The 14,682-nt window shown below is 38.4% G+C and overlaps 1 long non-coding RNA gene across 1 annotated transcript; it reads left to right on the top strand.

The window, feature by feature from the left end:
- Window positions 1-12,623: 12,623 nt before the first annotated feature.
- On the top strand, window positions 12,624-13,313 carry LOC138260708 (uncharacterized). Its single transcript, XR_011198933.1, has 2 exons — window positions 12,624-12,798; window positions 13,075-13,313. It is a non-coding gene; the product is annotated as an uncharacterized lncRNA (long non-coding RNA).
- Window positions 13,314-14,682: the final 1,369 nt, after the last annotated feature.

Raw genomic sequence — 14,682 nt, 5'->3', positions numbered from 1 at the left:
GTAGAAACAGGGTCTGCAGTTCTATCATTGTAATCAGTATGGAAAAAAACGTAATCAAAAGTTATGAAGTGCAAATGAAGATAGTGACTCATACATTGAGGATGTTTGATGAAGGTCATCTCAAAATGCTGCCTTAGTTTGAGCAATACTCTTCATGCAAGTAGCTTAAAACAACAAATACATGGAGACAATTAGCAAGAAGCAGTAGAAGTTTATGATAAATGTATCAAATGTCCTTAAAAACTAAAAATGTGTTTCAGGCGGGTTTTTTTATTGGAAGGTTAGTTTTATAATTTGAGTGTACACAGTGATTATAGAATAAAGATCATGGAGAGCAACACTAGAAAATACAGTATCACCGAACATGTGTAAACATGTTTCATATAGATTTGGATATATACAAAGAAAATAGATGAAAACATACAGGAGATTGGCACTGCAAAAGATATTGATAAGGTCATTTATATTTCTCTGAAAAATATTTATGAAATGCTCTTATGAATAAGGGCATAGATGGTGTACACAATGTTCCAGTTGCAAAGCATTACTGTTAAGGAATTGCACATTCATGTTTTGTCTATGCTCCTGACTTCGTTTAGTGTTGAAACTGCTAGCTTATATTCAAAGAGTAATTACTTTTTACTACCCAATTGCAATTGTGTTGTTTAATTATCACATTTTCATGTGAGCAAAATGCACTCTTACATTAAAATGTCTAAATGCACAGCCTCTTCTTGGAAACAGCATGGTTGTTTTCCTTAGTTTTACAGAAATAATTCTGAATGTATCGAAAAACACACAATATAATATGTAAGTTTTACTTTCTTAGGCCAATCTCACTGTTTTCCAAGTCAACATGATAAAACAGACACTGATAACTGTTATTTTGGAGAAATTGAGCTCCAACTTCTCTTCCTTCACCATGGACAATTGGAAAAAGTTAATGCAGAAGGATCTGCTTGAACTGTTGGGCAGCTTTAATGAAACTCATCTTCAGCAACTTCCAAAAAATATTACTTGCGCCTCCTACCATGAAATGTAAGTATTTCACGTTATGTTCTACGTGTAACAACTGAGACTGAATTTGCTGGAAACAAATTCTTGGATAGAATTCTGTAGATTGACATGTCATACAAAGTTGTAATCTTCTTTGACTTCTACCACAAAAATGGTAACTTAATGGACTCAAGTGTCACCTGGTAGAAAATGGTAAAATATGTTAACTGCTCCTCTACCTTTTGCAGACTGAAAGGATTTGACACGCGCTACTTTTCTCTCACAAGCGATGAGAGAATAACTGTCTACAGATTTTACATCAAAGAGTTCCTGCACCAAGCATCTGTTCTCACAGGTACGGTAGACATCAATGTTGCTTATTTACTTTTATATCATTCTGTATTATGATGATTGTTATATCACACATTCACACATCAATTTACTGAATTAACCCAAAACAGAGGTGCTGTCAAGTTGTAAAGTGTGTCTGCTGTCTATCTATATGCATGGCTGCTAGGAGCTAAACTGAGTTGAAAAAGCACTCAAATGACTCAGAATGTCATGTCTGAAAATTAGGTGAAAGCTAGAGGTTGTTCCTGATTCACCCTCCCGCTGACGCGCTCTAATGCCGACTGATGACAGACTGCAGTGCAGTACTGTGTGATTGTTAAGCACCCATCATGTCAGTTTTCACTGCGACTTCTGAGTCCACCATAGTCCATGTCAAACTAAAGCCACACATACACCAGGTCTTATATGTGATACCAAAAGGACACAACAGTGTCATTAAACAAGAAGTGATCCATTCTCTGGCTGAAGGCCATTACGTTCTATGTTAAAGAATCTGCCAGGATGGTGCCCAGAATTTCTATAATAACTAGAGGCAGAATGGAGGATTTAGGGTAGTTCATTTCAAACTAAAAATAGGGAGCAAGGGAGTACCGTCCTTCTGCCTTCCTGTTGCTCTATCCAAGGAAATCATCAACATATGAGTGGCCATAGACCCACTACAACTGCAGAAAGGTTTCCAACTATACCACAAGGTGACACTAGGGCCAAATGGAAGTATTCTTAACTGGTAGTGTTGGCTTTCCATAATAGATTGCAGGTACCTCCTATTTTCCTACACGACAGATACAAAGATGCCTCATTGGTATATAAAGTACATGTGTTTGTTGTTTTGGATACCGATTAACACTTGCACCAAAGCCAGAATCCTAAAGTTTTGCAGGGAGAAAAATTAACTGAGATTATAGATGTCTAAAATGGAGTAGAACCCTGATCCCTATCACTTTACAGGGAGTATAAATTATATTCTACAACATCAGCAGGTTCATTACTTAACCTCTTGCTCAGAATAATCTCTGCACAATGAGAAGTACCTGTCAAACTCCTGCCACAGCTTTCCTACATAGGATTAGTTTTACATTCTATCAGAAAAAAAACATTTAGTGCAACCTTCCCCTCTTATGTATCCATTTGACGTCCCTGTCATGTTGGAGAATGTTTGTATTTTCAAATAGAGATGTTATTAGCTAAGCCAGCAAAGCTAGCCTAGTGGGCAATCGGTCATGCTGCTGTGGCGTTGCAGTTTGGCAAGTGAAGGCTAACATGTATGTTTGGATGTTTCCCATCACTGTGGTGTAGACGTTGTGGACAACAGTGCTTCCACCAAAATAATAAGGAGGATTGAATTGACGTTCTTTTATTTTTTTCAGATACAACCCTTCTAAGCTGTCTCTGGCAAACCAAGAAAGAAATGACCCTGATGAACTGGGAGATTTCTCCCACCATTTGGGAATTATTTTCTTCTTTTTCCGGTTTGCAGCCACCATGCTTGTTCTGAAGGCCATGAATATGAAACAAACAAACTTAAAGACTGATTCTAATTCATGTGGAGGTTCCATGACTATTAATTGGTTGGACCTGTGGTGGTTAGCCTACATCAAAGCCTTTTAAATAGCAATTCAAACTGGGGCTCCATTTTTGAAAACCAAGCGGTTCTCCTACCACTGAATGAGGAAGCACTGCAATTCAGTAAGCCCACATAATTTTTTAGTTTTTGCTGCTCTTGCCATGCCTCTGCCCATTTCTAAATGATGCTGCAGGAGCTTGCCTGATCTTAGATACATAGAAAACTGCATTGACTGCTGCATCTTGGCAATTGTCTCAGAAACTTTGAGACCATAGGCTGAGAGAAAGGCTTCCTCCAAATCACAGAATCCTCATTGCAAGCCTATTGCTTAATAGCAGGACTCAGAGTTCTCAGACTGATTGCTGCTGTTACATGCATATAGATGCAGGAATATTATGTCAACTGCATCAGGCTTCAACGGAGAGCACTATCAAAGCCTTGGCCATGAGTAGACTTTCTTGAGATGACTACCGGTTGCATTCTCTGGTCAGGATCCGCATCTCTTATTAGGTCATTTGAAAGGAGAAAGCTAGGGAATTGCATATACCAGTGCACTGTCCACGCTTGAAGGTCCAATTGGAGTGGTTGGGATCCAGTCCTATATGTGAATCAAGACAAGCTATGCCACTTGGAACTGTGGGGCTGGTACGTGCGGCTGGTCTGTGGGTCTTGAAATCTTCACCAGAGTTGCAAGAGCTGATGTGGTATAGCTGGTGAAAACGTCAGTGACACATTGTGCATGATTTAAAGCCTTAAAAATAAGCCATAAACGTCCGAGGCCCAAGAAAGCCGACAACGGTGGAACAAAATAGCAGACAAAAATGACTGATAGATCAAGGGTTGTTTGTGACAAGGTTTCACTTGAGAAACTTACTGAGACTGAGAGAAAAACGCTTCTGATCAATAGCACTCACCAAAAAGAAAAAACTGTTGAAGACACACAAATGCTTAAAGATAGGGTTGTGCAGAACATGATGCATACATGCGTGTGATGAACTGTTGTGTACAATTGACTACTTATCAGCAACAGAAGCAATTTGTTGCCACATGTTCACAACTTGATAATGGAAACTTTCACGATGTAAAATTAACTTTAATATTATGTACGAATCCACCACTGACCAAATCAGACACAGAATATACCTCATCATAAGTAACAAACACATTTTGATTTATGACCTTGCCTAGTTTATTGTCATTTATTTTGGCAAGAGCCACAGATGACTTGTGCTAAAGAACTGAAGCTGGTGCAAACTTTATGCTATTACCTTTCACAAGAAGAAACACACTTTTTGACGAGACTAAAGTACATTTTTAATACAACTCTATTTTAGGCGCAGGCATCGCTTGTGATGCACAAGGTATTACATCATGGGTGAAGGAAAATCTAATGCAATTCATTCAGCAATCTAACATTGAAGATCTTGCACAATTCAACAGAAATTTTAGCAAGGTAGGTGTTTTAAAATATACCTTGAAGCATTTTATTTCAAATACAATTGATAGGCAAACATGATATACATGAAGTTGCTTTTGCACCAGGAAGGAATACGGTTCATTTGTTTTAGTAAAATGGACTGAAGGATAAATCAATATTAACACTACTTTCAACATTGAATACATTCAAGATTTAAATGTGAAATTCTTTGCTCTTTATTTTTCTCTAGGTTCTTGCACCCAGTAGTCTTACAGCAGAGGAGCTGGCTGGAATCACCATATATGTGGATGAATTTGAAAATGTAACATTAAAAACATTAATTCTGGGACGCATCTTGCACTTTGACAATGATCAAGAATTTTTACAGTATCTTAGCACTTTGAAGATGACTATTTGTCTAGTAAGTCTTTCATTATGCACAAACGGTGAATCGCTATATTAAAAATAGCTTTATTTCTAAATGACATATTGTGCTCCAGCCAAAATCACTATCTTTTTTTCATTTGTGAACAGAGTGGTTAAGTCAACAACCCTTCTCAACAACCAAGAAAATTAATTAGTAATCCCCTTTTAAAAATGTTTTCTGTTTTTAGCTTTCAATTATTCTCTTCTTTGCATAATTCCACTTCACATTTCAAGCATTTATCATCGATACATTTTGTATGCTTTTTACAGAGCTCAGACCCCTCTACAAATGTGACTTTGTGTAATGCATCAGCTTTCTTCACACTTTCAACTCAAAAAGAGATTTTGAACAACATTTTCTCTGCACTCAACATGAACTGGAGCTTCGAAAACATGAATGAATGGGTCAGACTTTTCCAGATTGTCATTGAACTCTTTCTGAAGGTGATCAATGAATCTGATATATCACGATTACCACTTAACATAACATGTGAAGCTTATCAAGCAATGTAAGTAAAAGTCATCAAAGCTTACTTTCAAATATCTACAGTTATTAGTGAATTGATTGGTGTTCTATTTAGTGCTCAATATTTTCTTATTTTCCCTTTTATAAATGAATACAGAATAAAACAGCTGAGTGATGTATTCCTTGAACTTGGAGTCAATAACGCACATGCCGTTTATGAATTCAGTGAAAAATACCTTTCTCAGCAGTTTCACGAAAAAGGTACTAATTTTTTATTGCAATATAAAGCTTGCGGCTCCGTTGCATTAGGGTGGGTTGTACTTCATCTTTATTCCTGCATCCAGAATTACAGATAATACAATTCTGGAATGCTTGAATACTGCTGTTTTCTAGGTGGAACACTTAGGGCCTCATTACAAGGCTGGCAGGCCGATCGCTGGCCCACCAGTCCCCTGGGGAGGAGACTGCTACGGAGCTGGCGGTCTCCCCCTCACCCATATTACAATGTTTCCATTGGGCTGACTGTCGGAAACCTCCATACTTGGAGGATTCCACCAGTCAGCCCAGTGGAAACAGTGCAGGGGCATTACCCTCGGCTCTAGATGGAGCTGAAGCCAATGCTATAGCACAGAGGAAGCCTCCAGCAGCCGCAGAATGTGCACTGTCTGCTGTAGCAGCCAGTGCGCTTTACGAGAGTTCTGTTCAGGGGGGCCCCTTGCACTGCCCAAGACATGGTCGAGGACAGTGCTGGGTCCCCCCTGTAGACCTAGCACTACCTTTCTGCCAGTCCTTCCATGGCGGTGCAACGGACATGGAAAGGCTAGTGGAAAGGGAATTTGTGATCAGCACCGCAGTGGCTGACCACGACTCCGACCACCAGCATGTTGCTGGGAACCATGTTCCTGGTGGTGGCGGCGGGGGCGGCGGTCCCTTGGCAGTTCGACCGCCAGGGTTATAATTTGGTGGTTGGACTGCCAAGAGTGTGGCGCTATAACCGCCACCTTGAGGCTGATGGTCTTGAGACATCCATCCTCGCAATGAGACTCTTAGTGTACTCTTACAAATGAGAAATTACTACAGGAATCTGAATTGCAAAGCACACTTTTTACAGACATTTTTCTAAAATGTTTCTATCCAATATTCACGTGGTGCAATAAAAGATGTATTGTCGCCTAATGGTGCACTTCACAAAATTTGTTAAAATGACTTTCAAGTACTGATATCAGAAACTAAAATATATGTACCAAGGATATGAAATTAGAGAAAATTCACACAATTGAAGAGATGAGGATGTTACAAGAAAAAGTAGTCTGAAGCTAGACAGAAGTAAACAACTCGCTTTGCATACCAGAAGTTCTTTAAAATGTATTGACAAATGGTGTTTTCATCAAAATACATTTTTATTAATCTACAACAGATACTGGTAAAAACAACAGTGCTGCTTGCTCTCACACTGCAAATCTGGAGCATACAGGTAAATATTACACTTTCTCACATGCAGGCCTGACACAGAATGTTAGATTTAGATGAGGTCACCTTTGTGCAGAATATAACGGAACATCATTTAGGAATTACATAAAAATAAGTATTCAAGTAGTCCACTGAATCACACAGTCAAAAGTGCACAACACAATGATCAGCAGAATCTTCTATTGACATAGTTGCATGTTAGACCATCTTTAGTTTGAGACTTCTTTCTGCAGGTACATTTGTGGTACACATTTAAGCACAACTGGCTTAGTAAAACTATGGAGCATCAGGTAAATATTTGACTGTCATTACAAATTTGACAAAATGCCTTAACACCTGTTATTTAGTGTTTAATTATACCTTTCTATTGTTTAGGTTCTGCATGCATATCAAACACAAATGGAACAGAGGAATGGCTAGTGAAGAATTTGGGTGCCTTTGTCTCTTTGGCTTCAGTCTCGAAAATCTTAGCCCTGTACCCTAATCTAAGCATAGTAAGTGGTGCAGCTGAAAATTATGTTTGTCACAAATGTTGTCGCTACCAGATGGTTTGCCTGAAGTCTTTCCTCACTCCGTCATTGTTTTCATTTTCTATCATTCATGTCACTGTCTTTATTCAGGGCAGGATGAATGGCTACAACTAGCAGGATTTAACTATCTTTGATGCGTTTTGATATGTTTCTTCAAGCAAGAATAATAGTGCTTCTCAACTCAATTTACAAACTTTTATAAACCAGTGGCAAGATGATTTTGCGGGTGCATTTTCTTTGACACACAATAGATGCATTTGAAATGTCTATTTTAAATACACTCAGGAGAAGTTGTTTAAAATCTGCAATCAGCCTGTTGTACTGACTACAGAAACTATTTAGGTATCTTAATGTATGATTTTATGTAGAGGTATTTGATTTACAGTTAGTTACATGTTAGAGTCCTGCAGTTTCAACATCTTAATTTTGTTTCTGTCATATTCAGGAGGTGCTTTTTCAAAATCTGTCACCAAATGAAACGGCTGTGCTCTTGACTGAACCAGAAGTCATTAACGATTCTAAAATGCTGAAGCAAATACTTAGCCTTGTGACACCAGATGAAGTCCCAGTGTATTTGGAAATGATCCTGTCTACTTCTGAAAAGGTATGTAAACCTATGCAATGGCATTAACTCAACGGACAACATAAAATAGTGAGTTAAAAAAGTCACTAAAGGTCTGTAATTGAAATATGAATCCAAATAATGAATGAAAATGGGCAATGAAACCTTTTGTAAATAAAACAATGTCAAAAAAGCTATGATATGAGGAAGATGATTGGCTGATGAACATACAAAAGGCAAGCACCAGTAGAAACAGGGTCTGCAGTTCTATCATTGTAATCAGTATGGAAAAAAACGTAATCAAAAGTTATGAAGTGCAAATGAAGATAGTGACTCATGCATTGAGGATGTTTGATGAAGGTCATCTCAAAATGCTGCCTTAGTTTGAGCAATACTCTTCATGCAAGTAGCTTAAAACAACAAATACATGGAGACAATTAGCAAGAAGCAGTAGAGGTTTATGATAAATGTATCAAATCTCCTTAAAAACTAAAAATGTGTTTCAGGCAGTTTTTGTTATTGGAAGGTTAGTGTTATAATTTGAGTGTACACAGTGATTATAGAATAAAGATCATGGAGAGCAACACTAGAAAATACAGTATCACAGAACATGTGTAAACATGTTTCATATAGATTTGGATATATATAAAGAAAATAGATAAAAACATACAGGAGATTGGCAGTGCAAAAGATATTGATAAGGCCATTTATATTTCTCTGAAAAATATTTATGAAATGCTCTTATGAATAAGGGCATAGATGGTGTACACAATGTTCCAGTTGCAAAGCATTACTGTTAAGGAATTGCACATTCATGTTTTGTCTATGCTCCTGACTTCGTTTAGTGTTGAAACTGCTAGCTTATATTCAAAGAGTAATTACTTTTTACTACCCAATTGCAATTGTGTTGTTTAATTATCACATTTTCATGTGAGCAAAATGCACTCTTACATTAAAATGTCTAAATGCACAGCCTCTTCTTGGAAACAGCATGGTTGTGTTCCTTAGTTTTACAGAAATAATTCTGAATGTAGCGAAAAACACACAATATAACATGTAAGTTTTACTTTTTTAGGCCAATCTCACTGTTTTCCAAGTCAACATGATAAAACAGACACTGATAACTGTTATGTTGGAGAAATTGAGCTCCAACTTCTCTTCCTTCACCATGGACAATTGGAAAAAGTTAATGCAGAAGGATCTGCTTGAACTGTTGGGCAGCTTTAATGAAACTCATCTTCAGCAACTTCCAAAAAATATTACTTGCGCCTCCTACCATGAAATGTAAGTATTTCACTTTATGTTCTACGTGTAACAACTGAGACTGAATTTGCTGGAAACAAATTCTTGGATAGAATTCTGTAGATTGACATGTCATACAAAGTTGTAATCTTCTTTGGCTTCTACCACAAAAATAGTATCTTAATGGACTCAAGTGTCACCTGGTAGAAAATGGTAAAATATGTTAACTGCTCCTCTACCTTTTGCAGACTGAAAGGATTTGACATGCGCTACTTTTCTCTCACAAGCGATGAGAGAATAACTGTCTACAGATTTTACATCAAAGAGTTCCTGCACCAAGCATCTGTTCTCACAGGTACGGTAGACATCGATGTTGCTTATTTACTTTTATATCATTCTGTATTATGATGATTGTTATATCACACATTCACACATCAATTTACTGAATTAACCCAAAACAGAGGTGCTGTCAAGTTGTAAAGTGTGTCTGCTGTCTATATGCATGACTGCTAGGAGCTAAACTGAGATTAAAAAGCACTCAAATGACTCAGAATGTCATGTCTGAAAATTAGGTGAAAGCTAGAGGTTGTTCCTGATTCACCCTCCTGCTGACGCGCTCTAATGCCGACTGATGACAGACTGCAGTGCAGTACTGTGTGATTGTTAAGCACCCATCATGTCAGTTTTCACTGCGACTTCTGAGTCCACCATAGTCCCTGTCAAACTAAAGCCACACATACACCAGGTCTTATATCTGATACCAAAAGGATACAACAGTGTCATTAAACAAGAAGTGATCCATTCTCTGGCTGAAGGCCATTACGTTCTATGTAAAAGAATCTGTCAGGATGGTGCCCAGAATTTCTATAATAACTAGAGGCAGAATGGAGGATTTAGGGTAGTTCATTTCAAACTAAAAATAGGGAGCAAGGGAGTACCGTCCTTCTGTCTTCCTGTTGCTCTATCCAAGGAAATCATCAACATATGAGTGGCCATAGAGCCAAAACAACTGCAGAAAGGTTTCCAACTATACCACAAGGTTGCACTAGGGCCAAATCGAAGTATTCTTAACTGGTAGTGTTGGCTTTCCATAATAGATTGCAGGTACCTCCTATTTTCCTACACAACAGATACACAGGTGCCCCATTGGTATATAAAGTACATGTGTTTATTGTTTTGGATACCGATTAACACTTGCGCCAAAGCCAGAATCCTAAAGTTTTGCAGGGAGAAAAATTAACTGAGATTATAGATGTCTAAAATGGAGTAGAACCCTGATCCCTATCACTTTACAGTGAGTATAAATTATATTCTACAACATCAGCAGGTTCAGTACTTAACCTCTTGCTCAGAATAATCTCTGCACAAAGAGAAGTACCTGTCAAACTCCTGCCACAGCTGTCCTCCATGGCATAAGTTTTACATTCTATCAGAAAAAACATAATTTGGTGCAACTTCCCCCCTTATGTATCCATTTGACGTCCCTGTCATGTTGGAGAATGTTTGTATTTTCAAATAGAGATGTTATTAGCTAAGCCAGCAAAGCTAGCCTAGTGGGCAATCGGTCATGCTGCTGTGGCGTTGCAGTTTGGCAATTGAAGGCTAACATGTATGCTTCGATGTTTCCCATCACTGTGGTGTAGACGTTGTGGACAACAGTGTTTTCACCAAAATAATAAGGAGGCTTGAATTGATGTTCTTTTATTTTTTTCAAATACAACCCTTCTAAGCTGTCTCTGGCAAACTAAGAAAGAAATGACCCTGATGAACTGGGAGATTTCTCACACCATTTGGGAATTATTTTCTTCTTTTTCCGGTTTGCAGCCACCATGCTTGTTCTGAAGGCCATGAATATGAAACAAACAAACTTAAAGACTGATTCTAATTCATGTGGAGGTTCCATGACTATTAATTGGTTGAACCTGTGGTGGTTAGCCTACATCAAAGTCTTTTAAATAGCAATTCAAACTGGGGCTCCATTTTTTGAAAACCAAGCGGTTCTCCCACCACTGAATGAGGAAGGACTGCAATTCAGTAAGCCCACATAATTTTTTAGTTTTTGCTGCTCTTGCCATGCCTCTGCCCATTTCTAAATGATGCCGCAGGAGCTTGCCTGATCTTAGATACATAGAAAACTGCATTGACTGCTGCATCTTGGCAATTGTCTCAGAAACTTTGAGACCATAGGCTGAGAGAAAGGCTTCCTCCAAATCACAGAATCCTCATTGCAAGCCTATTGCTTAATAGCAGGACTTAGAGTTCTCAGACTAATTGGTGCTGTTACATGCATATAGATGCAGGAATATTATGTCAACTGCATCAGGCTTCAACGGAGAGCACTATCAAAGCCTTGGCCATGAGTAGACTTTCTTGAGATGACTTCCAGTTGCATTCTCTGGTCAGGATCCGAATCTCTTATTAGGTCATTTGAAAGGAGAAGGCTAGGGAATTGCATATACCGGTGCACTGTCCATGCTTGAAGGTCCAATTGGAGTGGTTGGGATCCAGTCCTATATGTGAATCAAGACAAGCTATGCCACTAGGAACTGTGGGGCTTGTACGTGCGGCTGCTCTGTGGGTCTTGAAAGCTTCACCAGAGTTGCAAGAGCTGATGTGGTATAGCTGGTGAAAACGTCAGTGACACATTGTGCATGATTTAAAGCCTTAAAAATGAGCCATAAACGTCTGAGGCCCAAGAAAGCCGACAACGGTGGAACAAAATAGCAGACAAAAATGACTGATAGATCAAGGGTTGTTTGTGACAAGGTTTCACTTGAGAAACTTACTGAGACTGAAAGAAAAACGCTTCTGATCAATAGCACTCACCAAAAAGAAAAAACAGTTGAAGACACACAAATGCTTAAAGATAGGGTTGTGCAGACCATGATGCATACATGCGTGTGATGAACTGTTGTGTACAATTGACCACTTATCAGCAACAGAAGCAATTTGTTGCCACATGTTCACAACTTGATAAGGGAAACTTTCACGATGTAAAATTAATTTTAATATTATGTACGAATCCACCACTGACCAAATCAGACACAGAATATACCTCATCATAAGCAACAAACACATTTTGGTTTACGACCTTGCCTAGTTTATTGTCATTTATTTTGGCAAGAGCTACAGATGACTTGTGCTAAAGAACTGAAGCTGGTGCAAACTTTATGCTATTACCTTTCACAAGAAGAAACGCACTCAGAGGCTTTCCAGAATGCAAACATTTTGACGAGACTAAAGTACATTTTTAATACAACTCTATTTCAGGCGCAGGCATCGCTTGTGATGCACAAGGTATTACATCATGGGTGGAGGAAAATCTAATGCAATTCATTCAGCAATCTAACATTGAAGATCTTGCACAGTTCAACAGAAATTTTAGCAAGGTAGGTGTTTTAAAATATACCTTGAAGCATTTTATTTCAAATACAATTGATAGGCAAACATGAAATACATGAAGTTGCTTTTGAACCAGGAAGGAATACGGTTCATTTGTTTTAGTAAAATGGACTGAAGGATAAATCAATATTAACACTACTTTCTACATTGAATACATTCAAGATTTAAATGTGAAATTCTTTGCTCTTTATTTTTCTCTAGGTTATTGCTCCCAGTAGTCTTACAGCAGAGGAGCTGGCTGGAATCACCATATATGTGGATGAATTTGAAAATGTAACATTAAAAACATTAATTCTGGGACGCATCTTGCACTTTGACAATGATCAAGAATTTTTACAGTATCTTAGCACTTTGAAGATGACTATTTGTCTAGTAAGTCTTTCATTATGCACACACGGTGAATCAATATATTAAAAATAGCTTTATTTCTAAATGACATATTGTGTTCCAGCCAAAATCACTATCTTTTTTTCATTTGTGAACAGAGTGGTTAAGTCAACAACCCTTCTCAACAACCAAGAAAATTAATTAATAATCCCCTTTTAAAAAATGTTTTCTGTTTTTAGCTATCAATTATTCTCTTCTTTGCATAATTCCACTTCACATTTCAAGCATTTATCATTGATACATTTTGTATGCTTTTTACAGAGCTCAGACCTCTCTACAAATGTGACTTTGTGTAATGCATCAGCTTTCTTCACACTTTCAACTCAAAAAGAGATTTTGAACAACATTTTCTCTGCACTCAACATGAACTGGAGCTTCGAAAACATGAATGAATGGGTCAGACTTTTCCAGATTGTCATTGAACTCTTTCTGAAGGTGATCAATGAATCTGATATATCACGATTACCACTTAACATAACATGTGAAGCTTATCAAGAAATGTAAGTAAAAGTCATCAAAGCTTACTTTCAAATATCTACAGTTATTAGTGAATTGATTGGTGTTTATTTAGTGCTCATTATTTTCTTATTTTCCCTTTTATAAATGAATACAGAATAAAACAGCTGAGTGATGTATTCCTTGAACTTGGAGTCAATAACGCACATGCCGTTTATGAATTCAGTGAAAAATACCTTTCTCAGCAGTTTCACGAAAAAGGTACTAATTTTTCATTGCAATATAAAGCTTGCGGCTCCATTGTATTAGGGTGGGTTGTACTTCATCTTTATTCCTGCATCCAGAATTACAGATAATACAATTCTGGAATGCTTGAATACTGCTGTTTTCTAGGTGGAACACTTAGGGCCTCATTACAAGGCTGGCAGGCCGATCGCTGGCCCACCAGTCCCCTGGGGAGGAGACTGCTGCGGAGCTGGCGGTCTCCCCCTCACCCATATTACAATGTTTCCATTGGGCTGACTGGCGGAAACCTCCATACTTGGAGGATTCCACCAGTCAGCCCAGTGGAAACAGTGCAGGGGCATTACCCTCGGCTCCAGATGGAGCTGAAGCCAATGCCATAGCACATAGGAAGCCTCCAGCAGCCACAGAATGTGCACTGTCTGCTGTAGCAGACAGTGCGCTTTACGAGAGTTCTGTTCAGGGGGGCCCCTTGCACTGCCCAAGACATGGTCGACGACAGTGCTGGGTCCCCCCTGTAGACCTAGCACTACCTTTCTGCCAGTCATTCCATGGCGGTGCAACTGACATGGAAAGGCTAGTGGAAAGGGAGTTTGTGATCAGCACCGCAGTGGCTGACCACGACTCCGACCACCAACATGCTGCTGGGAACCATGTTCCTGGCGGTGGCGGCGGTCCCTTGGCAGTTCGACCGCCAGGGTTATAATTTGGTGGTTGGACTGCCAAGAGTGTGGCGCTATAACCGCCACCTTGAGGCTGATGGTCTTGAGACATCCATCCTCGCAATGAGACTCTTAGTGTACTCTTACAAATGAGAAATTACTACAGGAATCTGAATTGCAAAGCACACTTTTTACAGACATTTTTCTAAAATGTTTCTATCCAATATTCACGTGGTGCAATAAAAGATGTATTGTCGCCTCATGGTGCACTTCACAAAATTTGTTAAAATGACTTTCAGTACTGATATCAGAAACTAAAATATATGTACCAAGGATATGAAATTAGAGAAAATTCACACAATTGAAAAGATGAAGAATGTTACAAGAAAAAGTAGTCTGAAGCTAGACAGAAGTAAACAACTCACTTTGCATAACAGAAGTTCTTTAAAATGTATTGACAAATGGTGTTTTCATCAAAATACATTTTTATTAATCTACAACAGATACT

This window comes from Pleurodeles waltl, chromosome 10 (assembly GCF_031143425.1).
Source record: "Pleurodeles waltl isolate 20211129_DDA chromosome 10, aPleWal1.hap1.20221129, whole genome shotgun sequence".
NCBI lineage: Eukaryota > Metazoa > Chordata > Amphibia > Caudata > Salamandridae > Pleurodeles > Pleurodeles waltl.
The sequence above is the reverse complement of the archived record's forward strand: the minus strand, read 5'-3'. Positions and strand labels throughout refer to the sequence as shown.